The sequence below is a fragment of the Syngnathus typhle genome, linkage group LG2 (assembly GCF_033458585.1).
Source record: "Syngnathus typhle isolate RoL2023-S1 ecotype Sweden linkage group LG2, RoL_Styp_1.0, whole genome shotgun sequence".
Lineage (NCBI taxonomy): Eukaryota > Metazoa > Chordata > Actinopteri > Syngnathiformes > Syngnathidae > Syngnathus > Syngnathus typhle.
This window is the reverse complement of record NC_083739.1, coordinates 24300644-24318270: the sequence shown is the minus strand read 5'-3', so window position 1 is coordinate 24318270 and position 17627 is coordinate 24300644. Positions and strand designations below refer to the sequence as shown.

Genomic DNA, 17627 nt, shown 5'->3' with positions numbered 1-17627 from the left:
AACTATCTTGCGTTAATAAATGAGCTGATTTGACAACTGACCTTAAGGGTGTATTCAGACCTGACTGTTTGGTCCACTTCAAATGGACCAGGGTTCGATTGTAACGCTTGTCCAGACCTTTTGTGCAGGTGTGAATACATGCAAACCAATCCTGGTGCGGAATAGAGAAACGGATCGAGACCCACTTTTTAAAGTGGTCTCGGTTTGCTTCCAAACGAACTCTTGTGCGGTTCACTTCAGGTGTGAATACAAACAGCGTTGATCTGAAGCAACAGCACAAATATGCAGAGCAGGAATGCAACGCATAGGACTTGCATGTTTTCCTCCATTTCCGGGTCTGCACTCTGCGTGCCGCCCTGGTCATTGCTGTCCAATGGGAGCACAGTCTATGAGGCTGAGGGACATCACTGCCAAGGCGTCAAGTTTTAACAACTATATCCAATGGACATATGCATCCCTTTGAGACAGAAAAAAATAACTGTGGCTAAACCATGGATGACGGAGAAAAGACAAAAAGTGCATAAGAAATATGGGAAAGTGGGAAAATGGAGAGAAATTAGAAACTCTGTCCAAATACTCATACATACGGCAAAAACAACATACCGTTTTTTTCCGTGTATAGTGCGCAATATTTTACTAATTTATTGTCCTAAAATCTGGGGTGCGTATTATACATGGGTACAAAGAAAAAAAAATTTAATTTTTTTTTTTTAATTTTTTTTTTTTTTTTTTTTTTAAATAAAGTCATGGTACAACAAAACCAACAACAGGACTGACCGACAAAGTCGTGGAACAAAAAGACAGGGTGACATTACCAAAGACAGGAACAGAATGACAGTAACTCATGCAATGATCCAACGGTGAGCGAGGGGCAGACAGGACTTAAATACAAAACACGTTACATCGATTGAGGTGACACAGGAAGAGCGGGGTGACACGAACAGAAACTATGGCAACCTAGACACATAGCAAAACTGGGGACGAGACATGACAAATCTCCCCCGAAATAAAACTCACCTTTCTTCTTGTTTGTTGTCAATCGCGCATCGCATTCAGCCATCCTGCCCAACACACTTAGTAAAATTCATAATTGACGACACATCGTTTGATGCGATGGTGCAATCCTCGATGGTGTGTTATTGTCAAATATTGTTTGTTTTTTAATCTCCATCGCGGACCGGACGTCATACGGAGGCCGCCATTACAGATGCGCAGAACGGTTGCGCAAGACACGTCAGCTATATAAAGAGCGAGAGTTCAGTTCTCCACCTATTAGTTTCAATTCACAGTTTAATTAGCAGTTTCAATCAGCAAATAACAAAATGCGTATTACAGGTAATATTTTATTTCACAACACTTTGCCTTGTTCCTTTCTTCTCTGCTGTTCACTTCAAACACGCTCCATGCGACCGCAATGCTCTCGTATCAGACAAGGCTTGCTCGATCACCTGCTCGTTTGCTGTCTCACAATGTACCCTACACAAATCCGAAACATTTGTTGCGGCTCCGAGTCACGACGAGGGGCAAGTTTTGGTTTCCAAGGTTGTTTTTATTCCTCTTCAACGTCTCTCCCATACAGAGCCGCCTTTTTCACGTCCGCAGCCCATGCGCGCACGGAGCGCGGTGGTGCGTTTAGGGGCAGTCGGAGAAATCAACGCCAACAAAAAAAATGACATCCAGCCTAGTTAAGACCATACCAAAGACTTTAAAAATGGGACCCATTGCCTCCCTGCGTGTGTGACGATCTTTGGGACTTTAAAAAAAAAAAAAAAAAAAGAAATTAAAAAAAAAATTAAAAAAAATTCATAAAAATTGGGTGCGTATTATACATGGGTACAAGCTTTTTTCCAGCATCAGCATGCCATTGTTAGGGGTGCTTACTATACATGGGGGCGCACTATACATGGAAAAAAACGGTACTATAAAAATGAAATGTAAAACTTAAAAAAAAAAAAAAGAACCTCAAGGAGTGGTGGGATTTTATAAATAAAGGCCTAGGACAGGGGTGGGCAAACTATGGCCCGCGGGCCACATCCGGCCCACGGGACCGTTTCATCCGGCCCGCCAACCCTGAATAAATTGTATTGTTAAACTTTTTTTTTTTGGTCATATTACCTGCAATGACTGCGTTTCCCCAGTAGATGGGGAACCGCTCGTCTACGCTCGGTGCACACTCACAAGTGCGTGTACGTACTCAGTAGTACGGACATGGCGCACTCGCGCTCTATTTGTATCAGTCCCGAATTTAGAGCGTGGGCTGTGACGACAGCATTCTTGTAATTCGCGCGCTGAGCTTTCAGATACAGTTTTACGCTAAAGCCACCCACAAACCTTCCCCTGGAATCTTTCTATTAAAATGTCGCTTATATTACTTCACACAAACACTACGTCCATCTGCTCCTGGTTCGGCCCTCCGTTCCAAATTTAGAACCCAGTTCGGCCCGCGAGTCAAAAGGTTTGCCCACCCCTGGCCTAGGACAAACTAAATCATCATCTGATGCAAAAATCAGAATACAGGGAGTAGAAGAAAACAAAGTTGCAGAAGCTCTGAACAACTTCTTTGCCAAATCATGGACTAATACAACGCCCTATTGTGATTTCCCCTTACCTAGACCTACACAAAGTAACATCTGCAGTATAGGTGAGATGAAGCTAGCCCTCACTCGGTTGGACCCCCGGAAAGCAAGTGGGCCGGATGGTATTCCAACCTGGCTGCTTAAAGAACTGGCAGAGGACCTGGCTCCGGTCATTACACCTCTGGCCAACTGCTCATACCAGCAGGGGTGTGTCCCTGATATATGGAAAGAGTCAAACGTCTGTCCCATACCCAAAGGCCAAAACCTTGGTTCAATATCAGACTAGCATCCCATCTCACTAACCTCTTGTGTAGGGAAAATAATAGAAAGATTTGTGTTGAAAAAAACTAATGCCCACAGTGCTTGACGTGTGTAAGAACCAATATGCATATCTGCCCAAGCACAGTGCTACAATGGCCTAAGTCAGGGCAATGCACACCTGCCTCTCTGAAACTGACTCCAAACCAACAATGGTGAGAGTACTGTTGGCACACATGTCCAAAGCCTTCGATAAAATAGACCACGGGATCCTGATGCAAAACATACTGAACCTAAAACTGTGCCCATCTCTGACAGCCTGGCTACACAGCTATATCACAGGGAGGAGACAAAGAGTGGTGGCAAATGGGGCTTATAGCCCGTGGATTGAAGTCACATCTGAGGTGCCACAAGGGGGTGTAGTTTCCCCATATGTCTTCCTCCTTGATATGGCCACCCGGGATGCTTTGTTTGCGGACACTCTTGATGTTGGATATCCAGATGACATCGGGCTGTCAAGTGAGCAGCGATCCCCATATCCAGCAACATGTCAGACTCATCAATGTGCCTGGAGGTACAAAGGCTGGACGAATGGGCAGCAAAGCATAAAATGATACTCAACAGGAAAAAGTCGGTTGAACTCCGGATATGTTTTGCACGAAACCCACCACAACCTCCCCCACTCATGCTGGGGAGCCAGGAGGTACCTGTTGTGGAAACTAAAAAGTATCTAGGATACCACCTACACCAAAACCTGACTGGAGATGTACACATTGAAAACGCAATAAAAACTGCCTCCAAGCGGTTGCTCTAACAGAGATGGGGAGACAAGGGCTACCTGCAGATAACCTTATCACTATCTACACCACTTTCATTAGGTAGTGTCTGGAGTACAATTCAGTGCTCATGGTGGGCTGCTCTAAAAGACAACAAGCAGAGCTCGAGCGAGTCCGGACAGGTGCCTGCAAAATCATCAGAAGGATAGCAGGTAACTTCTCACAACCCCTACCATCACTCCAGACCAGGAGGGAGGAGGCTGCAGTGAAGCTGGTCAGAGACATGCATGATCAGCAACATCCTCTGCAGGACCTGCTACCTCCAACACGAGGCAGCTGCACTCCCAGGAGTTTGAGGAACCAACAAAAGCTGGCTGAATCTGAACCCAGGGCCAAGACCAACAGGCTGAGAAACTCCACCTTGTATACTGCAGTCAGGGTGTATAATGACATTGTTTAGACATTATTTAAACAAGCAAAACAGCATGGCCACCAGAACTGACACTTTTTCCATGCCCATCCCCAGAACCTTTTCCATGCCCTGCTGCCTTGAAAAACATGTCTTGCTTTTTTTTATATTTAATATTTAAATTTCTTGTTGTTGCTATTGTAAAGTTCTGCTGTTTTTTGGCGGGCCTTTTTGGCTCCACTGCCGTTTAATCCGGCCCACCAAACTGGAATAAACTGTATTATAATACATTGAATTGGGTCATTTTCCCTTCAATGATTGCATTTCCCCAGTAGATAGAGAAACACCCGCCCGCACATTTACTCCCTTAAGCCGTGTCAGAAAGCGCGGTGTACACATGTCGATTATATTACTTCACAAAAACACTACATCCATCTGCTCCTGGTTCGGCCCCCCGGTCAAAATTTAGAACCCAATTCGGCCCACAAGTCAAAAGGTTTGCCCACCCCTGGGCTAGTGTTACCTCAGGTGGCGCTGCGGCGGGAAATCTCCACGGCAGACATCAAACTTACGGAGAGGACAAGACAACTTTTTTGTTGGCAGGCCAGCTGAAGGACCTAAAACCACGCACCAATTAAGACAACTTCTTTTTGACAGTCCATCTGAAGGACATCAAACCATGCAACAATTATCCTCCTCTGTGAAACTTCAGCCTCATGAAGGGCGGACACAACCCCTCCTCAATTATTGCCACAGCAGGACCGGGCTGAAACACTATAATCAACATGGCGGCCAACAACACATTCACACACACAAACTGCAAGGCCCACCCTTTTGATGAAATGTGGTGTATGATGTCTATTTCAGGGAAATGCATTTTTTGTCACTCTGCATCGCTGCCTTCGAGGCTAGGGACGGATGTGAGCCGGAGCTCAACTCAGAGAATTGGCTTGCTGTTATTAGACCATTTTGGTAGGAATAAATACTTTGATTGTGTCACTGATGCGATAAACGAGTGTGTGTGTTTATTCCTGCACCCACCGAACGAGCACCTCGGAACTCCACAAAGGGATACGTTTAAGACTCTATCAGTCAATTGGTCATTTAAAAAGAGTGGATTCTTTTGCCTTCAAGATATATCTCAACAGCTTTGATTGCTGGCTCGATCTGGATGTTACAGTTAATTTAATGCAGTGCTTCTCAATTATTTTCTGTTACGCCCCCCCTTAGCAAGAAGAAAACTATTCGCGCCCCCCCTTAGCAAGAAGAAAACTATTCGCGCCCCCCCCCTCCCCACCGTGACTATCCTAACTTGTCTTGTAAGTCGTAAAATGTTGCACTGTCGCAAACGTCACAGAAGTAACAATGAGAGCGCCACTGCCCCCTGCTGGGAAGATGCGCAATTACACTTTATTCTAGTACTGCAAAAAAAAAGCCTGTTCCCCAGGGTCACACGCGCCCCCCCAGGTATAGCACGGCGCCCCCCAAGGGGGGCGCGCCCCACTATTTGAGAAGCACTGATTTAATGAATGAATTCTCACCAAAGGGAGCAGCGCTCAAATTTCGATGTACTGTGTACAACGACAATAAAGGCGATTCTGATTCTAATTGTTGAATGCATATTTGATCCACTGGTGAAAGGAGACTATGAATCTCATCTATAACTGCTTCACACAACAAGGCTTACGGAGGAATACCGTTTTTTTCCATGTATAATGCGCCCCCATGTATAATACGCACCCTAAAAATGGCATGTTGATGCTGGAAAAAAGCCTGTACCCATGTATAATACGCACCCAAATTTTGACTCCTACTTAAAAAGTCAAAGTCAAAGTCTGCTTTATTGTCAACATCTTCACATGCCGAGACACACAAAGAGATCGAAATTACGTTTTCCCTATCCCACGGTGACAAGACATATTACACGATAGACATACAAGTAAACAAGTAAGTCCGTGAACGTAAAATGATTTCAGAAAAAAGATCATCTTTGGGAACAACCGGATGTTATTCTGCCGGTCAGTATCACTGCGCATGCGCTAGCAACCTCAATAGCGAAGAAATGTTTCGGATTTGTGTAGGGTACATTGTGACAGCAAACAAGCAGGTAGGGGTGTAAATCGTGGGTTTTGTCACGATACGATATATCGATACAAGGAACTACGATACGATATTTGCCGATATCTTAAAGCCTGCTGCGATTCATTCACGATATATCGCGATATAGTGCTCTCCGATCAATCTTTTTTTTTTTTTTTAAATAAAAAATATAGAACAATATCCTGATTTATAACAATTCATACGCAAAATCAACAAGGTACTGCAAACTCTTTATTTAGGAAATCACAAGAGTATTGTAGTATACAAAGTGCTTATTTTAACACTGAACTTTGATGTCGTGTTTTTTCTTTAAATGTGCGGCGAGACTTGTGCTCCCTGAATATTTGATCACCGCATGGCAGGATTTACAAACTGCACGTGCCTTGTCCGTTGAGCCATGTTTTCTTTGGAATCCAAAGTGCTTCCAAACGAATAACTTGAAGCCTAAAGGAGCAAATTTCTTCGTCTTTTTGGCTACTAGCCATAGCACCAGCCCAGGAGCCGCGTACTAGTTGTCGACTCCCCTTTCACGTGCCTGCTCTGCTCACAACACAACGCCGCGCACTGCTCCCTGCTCCCGGAAAGAGGAAGCAAGCAACAACTGGATTTCAAAATAAAGTCGCGTCTAATGTCCGAGGTCAAACACGGCGATATAAATCGATGTTTACGTTTAGCATCGATGCCAATAAATCGTAGAGCATTATATCGATTAATCGATGTGTATCGATGTATCGTTACACCCCTACAAGCAGGTGATCGAGCAAGCCTTGTCTGATACCAGAGCATTGTGTTCGTATGGAGCGTGTTTGAAGTGAACAGCAGAGAAGAAAGCGCATCTGTAATGGCGGCCTCCATATCATATCCGGATTTAAAAAAATATATAAAAAAAATAATAAAAACATTTTTTGTACCCATGTATAATGCGCACCCCAGATTTTAGTTAAATTTTGCGCATTATACATAGAAAAAACGGTAGTTATGTTTGTATTATTTTATATTGTTAATTTATGCAATATGTTTTTGTAAGGCACTTACCGTTTTTTTCCGTGTATAGTGCGCCCCCATGTATAGTACGCACCCCTAACAATGGCATGCTGATGCTGGAAAAAAGCTTGTACCCATGTATAATACGCACCCAATTTTTATGAATTTCTTTTAATTTTTTTTTAAATTTTTTTTTTTTTTTTTTTTTTTTTTTTTTAAGTCCCAAAGATCGTCACACACGCAGGGAGGCAATGGGTCCCATTTTTAAAGTCTTTGGTATGGTCTTAACTAGGCTGGATGTCATTTTTTTTGTTGGCGTTGATTTCTCCGACTGCCCCTAAACGCACCACCGCGCTCCGTGCGCACACGGCGGCTCTGTATGGGAGAGACGTTGAAGAGGAATAAAAACACCCTTGGAAACCAAAACTTGCCCCTCGTCGTGACTCGGAGCCGCAACAAATGTTTCGGATTTGTGTAGGGTACATTGTGACAGACGGCAAACTAGCAGGTGATCGAGCGAGCGTCTGATACAAGAGCATTGCGGTCGTATGGAGCGTGTTTGAAATGAACAGCAGAGACGAAAGGAACAAGGCAAAGTGTTGTGAAATAAAATATTACCTGTAATACGCATTTTGTTATTTGCTGATTGAAACTGCTAATTAAACTGTGAATTGAAACTAATAGGTGGAGAACTGAACTCTCGCTCTTTATATAGCTGAAGTGTCTTGCGCAACCGTTCTGCGCATCTGTAATGGCGGCCTCCGTATGACGTCCGGTCCGCGATGGAGATTAAAAAACAAACAATATTTGACAATAACACACCATCGAGGATTGCACCATCGCATCAAACGATGTGTCGTCAATTATGAATTTTACTAAGTGTGTTGGGCAGGATGGCTGAATGCGATGCGCGATTGACAACAAACAAGAAGAAAGGTGAGTTTTATTTCGGGGGAGATTTGTCATGTCTCGTCCCCAGTTTTGCTATGTGTCTAGGTTGCCATAGTTTCTGTTCGTGTCACCCCGCTCTTCCTGTGTCACCTCAATCGATGTAACGTGTTTTGTATTTAAGTCCTGTCTGCCCCTCGCTCACCGTTGGATCATTGCATGTGTTACTGTCATTCTGTTCCTGTCTTTGGTAATGTCACCCTGTCTTTTTGTTCCACGACTTTGTCGGTCAGTCCTGTTGTTGGTTTTGTTGTACCATGACTTTATTTAAAAAAAAAAAAAAAAAATTAAAAAAAAAAAAAATTAAAAAATTTTTTCTTTGTACCCATGTATAATACGCACCCCAGATTTTAGGACAATAAATTAGTAAAATATTGCGCACTATACACGGAAAAAAACGGTAGTTTCATTTTTTTCTTCCGGCGCTGGAAGAGCGGCAGCCCTTACAGCAGCTCTGTTTTTATCTCCTGTTTGTTCTTCTCCTTCTTCTTCTCCTTTCGGCTTTTTCCCTCAGGGGTCGCCACGGCGAACCATCCGTTTCCATCTCCCCCTATCCTGTGCATCCTCTTCTCTCATCCCAGCTAACTTCATGTCCTCTTTCACTTCATCCATAAATCGCCTTTTTGGTCTTCCTCTTGACCTCCTGTTTGTTCTTCAACGAAGGCTGCTGTATTCTGGAATTTTCACATGTGGAACAATCTTATGGTTATTATTAGTCAGGTTGTGGAGGCAGCAGCTTTACCAGGAGAGCCCAAACTTCCCTCTCCCCAGTCACTTCTTCCAGAGGGATCCGAAGGCATTCCCAGGCCAACTGGGAGACAGTTTCTCCAGAAAGTCCTGGGTTGTCCTGGTGGTCACCTGCTGGTGGGACATGCCTGGAACACCTCACTAAGGAGGCATTCAGGAGGCATGCTAATCAAATGCCCTCATTTTACAAACCAGATTCGGTTGAAGTTGGGAAAGTGTGTAAAATGTAAATAAAACCAAAATTCAACGATTTGGAAATCCTTCTCAACCCATATTCAATTGACTTCACTACAAAGACAACATATTTAATGTTCAAACTAATGAACTTAATTGTTTTTTCCCAAATAATAATTAACTTAGAATTTCATGGCTGCAACACGTCCAGTAGAAGTTGGGAAAGTTGGCAAAAAATACTGGGAAAGCTGAGAAAAGCTCATCAAACACCTATTTGGAACATCCCACATGTGATCAGGCTAATTGAACCAGCTCGTGTGAAGGGGGAGTGGCCTTCAGCGGGCAAGTGCTGTTCTGAGCGTCGAAGCGAGCAAAGAAGCGGTTGAGGTCATTGAGCAGACGGACGTCGCCCTCACAGCTCTGCGGCGCGGGCTTGTAATCCGTGATGGTCTGAATGCCCTGCCAAAGGCTCCGTGCGTCCCTGCTGTCCTTGAAGTGGGCGGTAATTTTGCACGAGAACGCCCTCTTTGCATCTTTGATGCCCCGGGACAGGTCAGCCCTCGCAGTCCTCAAGCCAGCCTCATCCCCCGCTCTAAAGGCTTTTAGGGATTTCAACATCTACGGTACATTATATGATAAAAGGGTTCAGAGAATCTGGTGAAATCATTGCACGTAAGCGCCACGGCCGGAAACCAAGACTGACTGACCGTGACCTTCGATCTGTCAGACGCCACTGCCTTACAAACCGACATGAGTGCGTAAGGGATATCACCAAATGGGCTCAGGAAAACTTCAGAAAAATATTGTCAGTAAATTCAGTTCGTCACTACATCAGTAAGTGCAGGTTAAAACTTTACCATGCAAAGCAAAAGCAGTTTATGAACAAAATCCAGAAACGCCGCCGGGTTCTCTGGGCTCGAGCGCATGTAAAATGGACTGATGCACAATGGAAAAGTGTTTCGTAGTCTGATGAGTCTACTTTTCAATTTTATTTGGAAACACTGGCAGCAAGATGATGCCAAGCCACATTCTGCACGTGTTACAACAGCGTGGCTCCGAAGTAAAAGAGGATATTACCAAATGGGCTCAGGAAAACTTCAGAAAACCACTGTCAGTAAATACAGTTCGTCACTACATCAGTAAGTGGGGGTTAAAACTACCATGCAAAACAAAAGCAGTTTATGAACAACATCCAGAAACGCCGCCGGGTTCTCTGGGGCCGAGCTCATGTAAAATGGACTGATGCACAATGGAAAAATTTTTGTTGTCTGATGAGTCCACTTTTCAAATTGTTTTTGGAAACACTGGACGTTGTGTCCTCCGGACCAAAGAGGAAGCTGACCATCCGGATTGTTATCAACGCAAAGTTCAAAAGCCAGCATCTGTGATGGTATGGGGGTTCATTAGTTCCCATGGCATGGGTGACTTACATTTCTGTGAAGGCAACATAAATGGTGAAAAGTACATACAGATTTTGGAGCAACATATGCTGCCATCCAAGTGACGTCTTTTTCATGGACGTTGCTGCTTATTTCAGCAAGATAATGCCAAGCCACATTCTGCACGTGTTACAATAGCGTGGCTTCGAAGTAAACGAGTCCAGGTTCTCCCCTGGCCCGCTTGCAGTCCAGACGTGTCTCCCATGTGTGGCGCATTATAAAGCGTAAAATACGACAGGGAAGACCCCGGACTGTTGAACAACTGAAGCGGTTCATCAAGCAAGAATGGGAAAGAATTCCACATGAGAAGCTAAGAGAATTAGTCTCCTCTCTTCCAAAACGTTTATTGAGTGTTGTTAAAGGGAAAGGTGATGTAACGAAGTGGTAAACATGCCCTTTCCCAACTTCTACTGCATGTGTTGCAGCCATGAAATTCTAAGTTAATTATTATTTGAAAAATTAGATAATGTTTATGAGTTTGAGCATTAAATATGTTGTCTTTGTAGTGTATTCAAATGAATATAGGTTGAAAAGGATTTTCAAATCATTTTATTTTGTTTTTATTTACATTTTACACAATTTCCCAACTTCAACAGAACTCGGTTTGTAAATTCTCCAATCTTAATTGGAGACTACTAACCGGGAAAAACTTCTGGTGATGCAGGTCTGTAAGTTTAAGGTGACCTACCGTAATTTTCGGACTATGAGTCGCGTTTTTTAGTTTGGGTGGGGGGGAGACTTATACTGAGGAGCGACTTATGTGGATTTTTTCAAAAATGTTCCAAAAAAAAAAGTGAAACCGCGATAAACGAACCGCGATGTAGCAAGGGATTACTTTAATTTGAACTTCAAGTGACGTCAGCAGCGCGGCGCAGCACGGCGCGGCGCAGCGCGGCGGTTGTTTACAAAAAGGACAAAGATTGATCATGGGATGACTAAGGGCCCCACGTACTACCGGCATCATTAGTGGCTTTGCCTGTAAGTGACATGGAGGACAGAGTTTGAAGGATTTAATGATTTGGAGTGACACAGAAGGTTTGAAAAACTATTATGGCTTTTACGCACGCCCGGTCATAGTCTACGGAGCTCTCTTTAACCTCCGTGGATGGAAGTCTAGGGCCCGCGCTCGGCCGGGTGGCTGTCCGGGGACGGTGGATGGGGCTCGGACATGGCTTTTGCGAACGCCCAGTCCTACTCTACGGAGCTCTCTTTCACCTCCGTGGATGGAAGACGGGGGCCGGTGCTCGGACGGTGGATGGGGCTCGGTCATGGCTTTTACGCACGCCCGGTCCGATTCTATGGAGCTCTCTTCGACCTCCGGGGCTGGAAATTCCACCTCCGGGGATGGAAGTCCACGGCGCCACATGCCTGGAAGTCCATGCCGGTGCTTGGGTCCTTGTACTTTGTTAACGCAACAATATAGTTATATATGTACTAGATCTGTGGAATAACGACGAGGCTGACGTCAGGGCGCACGCGCGGCGTTGTTGACAACGGACGGGGAATTTGATCGATGAATTTAATGATTTAGAGTGACACCGATGGTTTGATAAGATTGCTTATATAATAGTTACCGTTTTTTTCCATGTATAATGCGCCCCCATGTATAATACGCACCCTAAAAATGGCATGTTGATGCTGGAAAAAAGCCTGTACCCATGTATAATACGCACCCAATTATTTAAAAAAAAAATTTAAGTCCCAATGATTGTCACACACGCAGGGAGGCAATGGGTCCCATTTTTATAGTCTTTGGTATGGTCTTAACTAGGCCGGATGTAATTTTTTTTGTTGGCGTTAATTTCTCCGACTGCCCATAAAGGCACCACCGCGGTCAGTGCGGACATGTGAAAAAGGCGTGCGGACGTGAAAAAGGCGGCTCTGTATGGGAGAGACGTTGAAGAGGAATAAAAACACCCTTGGAAACCAAAACTTGCCCCTCGTCGTGACTCGGAACCGCAACAAATGTTTCGGATTTGTGTAGGGTACATTGTGACAGCAAACGAGCAGGTGATCGAGCAAGCGTCTGATACGAGAGCATTGCGGTCGTATGTAGCGTGTTTGAAGTGAACAGCAGAGACGAAAGGAACAAGGCAAAGTGTTGTGAAATAAAATATTACCTGTCATCCAGCCTAGTTAAGACCATACCAAAGACTATAGAAATGGGACCCATTGCCTCCCTGCGTGTGTGACGATCATTGGGACTTAAAAAAAATAAAATAAAATTTAAAAAATAGCATAAAAATTGCGTATTATACATGGGTACAGGCTTTTTTCCACCATCAACATGCCATTTTTAGGGTGCGTATTATACATGGGGGCGCATTATACACGGAAAAAAACGGTAGTTCACAATTGACTGGTTGGGCACTCCTGTTTTAGACTCTGGCTACATTGAACTTTTCTATACATCTCAGGCTTCTACACGTGCCTTAACATTAAAAAAAAATTATACAAAATCATTAGACACCTCGCAGCGGTCACTGCTCAGGCCTTGATGATAATAATAATAATAATAATAATATATTTATTTATTATTTATTATTACTCTTGTTATTTATTGTTTGTGCCTTCTTGTTTTTATATTGCGTCGTTTACTTGTATGTCTATCGTGTAATATGTCTTGTCACCGTGGGATAGAGAAAACGTAATTTCGATCTCTTTGTGTGTCTCGGCATATGAAGACGTTGACAATGAAGCAGACTTTGACTTTTGAATAATAATAATAATAATAATAATAATAATAATAATAATAATAATAATAATAATAATAATAATAATAATAATAATAATAATAATAATAATAATAATAATAAAGGGTGGCACGGTGGAACAGTAGTTAACACGCCGCCTCACAGTTCAGAGGTGCATGATCGATTCCAGCTCCAGCCTTCCTGTGGGGAGTTTGTAAGTTTTCCCCGAGCCTGCATGGTGTACTCCGGTTTCCTCCCAAATTCCAAAAACATGCATAGTAGGCCGACTGACTACGCCACGTAGTCCGTAGGTGCGAGTCTGACTGGTTAGTTGTCTATGTGTGCCCTACGGGTGACTGGCAACCGGTTCCGGGTGACCCCTGCCTACTGCCCGAAATCAGCTGGGATAGGCTCCCTCACACTCGTGAACCTCGTGAGGATAAGCGGTTCAGATAATGGAGGGATGATAAAATTAGTAGCAACAACAAAACCAACTTTACGACAATAATAACAATTTCGCAAAAAAAAATAGCAACCTCACAGCAGCAGCTGCTTGGCCCGAACAAAAAAAGAAGGGGAAAATTGAGAGGAGACCCACTTTTCATCAAGTGCAATGGAATGACAGCAAGCGAGTGGGTCGTATTGACCCCTTGGAGAGAAACTGGAGAAAGAAAGAAACATTTAAACAAAATATATGGGGAATCACGGCGTTTGCGTGTTGAGGCTTGTGGGCAGCAAAGATCGACGATCGAGCGAGCTCAACATTGGCAAGGAGGGAGCAGAACCAGTCAAGTGACGTCCACATTAGTAACATGTTAAACTCATAGAAAGTTACTACATTTTCAGCTATTTCATCGTATTTTTCGGTAATTTGAATGACATAACAGCGTAAGCCACAAACAACGTGGGTTAGCTGGCAACTGCTATCCAATATAACTCGTTGCTGCTAGTTATTGTCTAGTTTGTCTAATTGTCATTCTGGCCAGGTCGCACCAGCAACTCTGGATTTGTTAAATAAACTTTAATTAACAGAAATACAGATAATTTAACTACAAATTGTCTGGACGCCCATGTTGCTTCACGAAGCAGAGAATGCTATCCAATATAACTCGTTGCTGCTAGTTATTGTCTAGTTCGTCTAATTGTCATTCTGGCCAGGTCGCACCAGCAACTCTGGATTTGTTAAATAAACTTTAACAGAAATACAGATAATTTAACTACAAATTGTCTGGACGCCCATGTTGCTTCACGAAGCAGAGAATGCTATCCAATATAACTCGTTGCTGCTAGTTATTGTCTAGTTCGTCTAATTGTCATTCTGGCCAGGTCGCACCAGCAACTCTGGATTTGTTAAATAAACTTTAACAGAAATACAGATAATTTAACTACAAATTGTCTGGACGCCCATGTTGCTTCACGAAGCAGAGAATGCTATCCAATATAACTCGTTGCTGCTAGTTATTGTCTAGTTCGTCTAATTGTCATTCTGGCCAGGTCGCACCAGCAACTCTGGATTTGTTAAATAAACTTTAACAGAAATACAGATAATTTAACTACAAATTGTCTGGACGCCCATGTTGCTTCACGAAGGAGAGAATGCTATTCAATATAACTCGTTGCTGCTGCTTATTGTCTAGTTCGTCTAATTGTCATTCTGGCCAGGTCGCACCAGCAACTCTGGATTTGCTAAATAAACTTTAACAGAAATACAGATAGTTTAACTACAAATCGACTGGACGCCCATGTTGCTTCACGAAGCAGAGAATATTTGCTCACATAAGTGTTTTAGTAGAAATGTACACGCCCTTTTGTGTCAAAGAAAGCGGGTACAATTAACGACTATCACGACTCCTGTACGGGGACCAAAGCTCTTTTGTTCTTTAGTTTGCTCAGTTACGAATGTTCTTACCTGAGCCCAAAGTTTAGTGTTGATTTTTATGACGAGTCATGCAGGAGAAGCGAAGACTTGGCAGGGTGGGGTTTCTCTCTCTTTCTCGCTCTCTCGCTCTCTCTCTGAACCGGTCTCTACCTGCTCACACCTTCCGCAACAGTGGAACAACCCTCAAGTATGCTGCATTCATAGCCTGTCGGAAAAAAAAAACTTTCTGACAGCGATGTGTGTGCATGCGCGTGGGTGTGGGTGCACCTGCGTGTGCGTGTTTTTGGGTGCTGGCACAATCTGGACAAAAATGCAAATTGTCTTAAAGGTACACGCTGATTTCAGTCCTAAATTTCACGCCATTAAAATAATCGGTCGTGATTTAAGGGTTTATTTGGGTTTACGACAGATTGAGCAGGACACGCAACAGCGTTACACTTGCCCACATGTGCTAAATTTAGATAAATAACTGGAAGAAAAGACCCGGAGGTCAGCTTGACAAGATTTTAAGGTTGGACTTGGAAAGATTTGACCACCGAACTTCAAACGTATAGTGCAGGGGTGGACAAACATTTTGACTTGCAGGCCGAATTCGGTTCTAAATTTTGACCAGGGGGGCGAACCAGGAGCAGATGGATGTAGTGTTTGTGTGAAGTAGGTAATAGAAATGACAAGTAAAGGTTATTGCATAAAAGGTTTGCCTGATGCATGCCTGATGATTTTCTAAATCACGGACACTGGCAAAGTTGTTTAAAAATGTTCAGTACTTGATTATATTTTATGTTTTGATTAATGCTAGACGTCAGTTTTGGATTACTACTGAACGTTCTTGACAGAGGGAAATGTTTTCGTTTTGTTTTGTTTCATTTCATTTATTTCAAACGTGGAAAAAAATAGGATTACTGTACACAAATGAAAAGACAAGACAAAATACATGCAAATACATATATACACATGCAGACATATATATATATATTAGGGGTGTAAATCGCGGGTTTTGTAACGATACGATATAATATCGATATAAAGAACTGCGATACGATATTTGCCGATATCTTAAAGCCTGCTGCGATTCATTCACGATATATTGCGATATAGTGCTCTACGATCGATTGTTTTATTTTTTTTAATAAAAAAATATAGAACAATATCCTGATTTATAACAATTCATACGCAAAATCAACAAGGTACTGCAAACTCTTTATTTAGGAAATTACAAGAGTATTGTAGTATACAAATTGCTTACTTTAACACTGAACTTTGATGTCGTGTTTTTTCTTTAAATGTGCGGCGAGATTTGTGTTCCCTGAATATTTGATCACCGCATGGCAGGATTTACAAACTGCACGTGTCTTGTCCGTTGAGCCATCTTTTCTTTGGAATCCAATGTGCTTCCAAACGAATGACTTGAAGCCTAAAGGGGAGCAGATTTCCTCGTCTTTTTGGACACTAGCCATAGCACCAGCCCAGGAGCCGCGTAATAGTTGTCGCCTCCCCTTTCACGTGCGTGCTCTGCTCACAACACAACAACGCCGGGCGCACTGCTCCCGGAAAGAGGAAGCAAGCAACAATGAACAGGATTTCAAAATAAAGTCGCGTCTAATGTTCGAGGTCAAACACTGCGATATAAATCGTTTACCTTTAGCATCGATGCCAATAAATCGTAGAGCATTATATCGATTAATCGATGTATCGTTACACCCCTAATATATATATATAGGGGTGTACTTATATATATGTTATATATATATATATATAATCAAGTATATATATATATATATATATATATATATATATATATATATAGAGAGAGAGAGAGAGAGAGAGAGAGAGATACATACACACATAAACTAAAAGAGTAGCAATCAAGATATAACCACAAAGGAAACCATAAATCCCATTCACATGCCTGAAAAGGAGTGGGAAGAAGTATAATTTATTTAATCCCACCCCCTTTTAATAATCCCTAAATACCCAGGGATGCCTCACTTATCCCAGCAAAATACTAAATTACTAAATTATTTTCCACCTGCTGATCGCTAGAACACTGAACATATACCTACACAATATAATAAATACATATATCTCACACACAAACATTTAACATACATACGTACATACCTCAAATACAACACAAAGATACCTGAATGATGAAAATAAACAAAATAGAAAACAAAAACCAGCATGAACAAAACAATGACACTACTAAGCACCCCATGATACTCAAACAACCTCATTTCTGCAATTTGTAAAAATAATTTCTTCTTTATATCTTTTTTTAAACTGATTGATGTTTGAACATTCCCTGAGCGTCCCCTCCTAAGTGTTCCATAGCTTAACTCCACAAATTGAAATACAGAATGTTTTTTTGCTGTGCGTGCCTTCCTTATCCTGAAATTAAATGTTCCCCATAAATTATAACCCCCTTCCCTTCCAGTGAAAAGATTCTGAATGTTAGTTGGCAACAGATTATTTTTTGCTTTGAAAAGTATTTGTGCTGTCCGGAATTCCACTATATCTTTGAGTTTGATGAGTTTTGACTGTAAGAATAATGAATTTGTGTGATCCCTGTATCCTGCCCCATGAATGATCTGTATGGCTTTCTTTTATAAAATAATAAGTGGATATATTGTGCTTATGTAAT

General features: G+C 42.5%; 1 protein-coding gene across 6 annotated transcripts in view; it reads right to left on the bottom strand.

Annotated features, from left to right (window-relative positions):
- Positions 1-15172, bottom strand: part of LOC133150417 (deoxyribonuclease-1-like 1) — a 70948-nt gene extending 55776 nt beyond the window's left edge. For all 6 annotated transcript variants that reach the window (XM_061272934.1, XM_061272930.1, XM_061272931.1 and 3 more), the window contains exon 1: positions 15014-15172. The gene's annotated coding sequence lies outside the window, so the exon portion shown is untranslated. The remainder of the gene's footprint in view (positions 1-15013) is intronic.
- Between the last annotated feature and the right edge of the window lie 2455 nt (positions 15173-17627).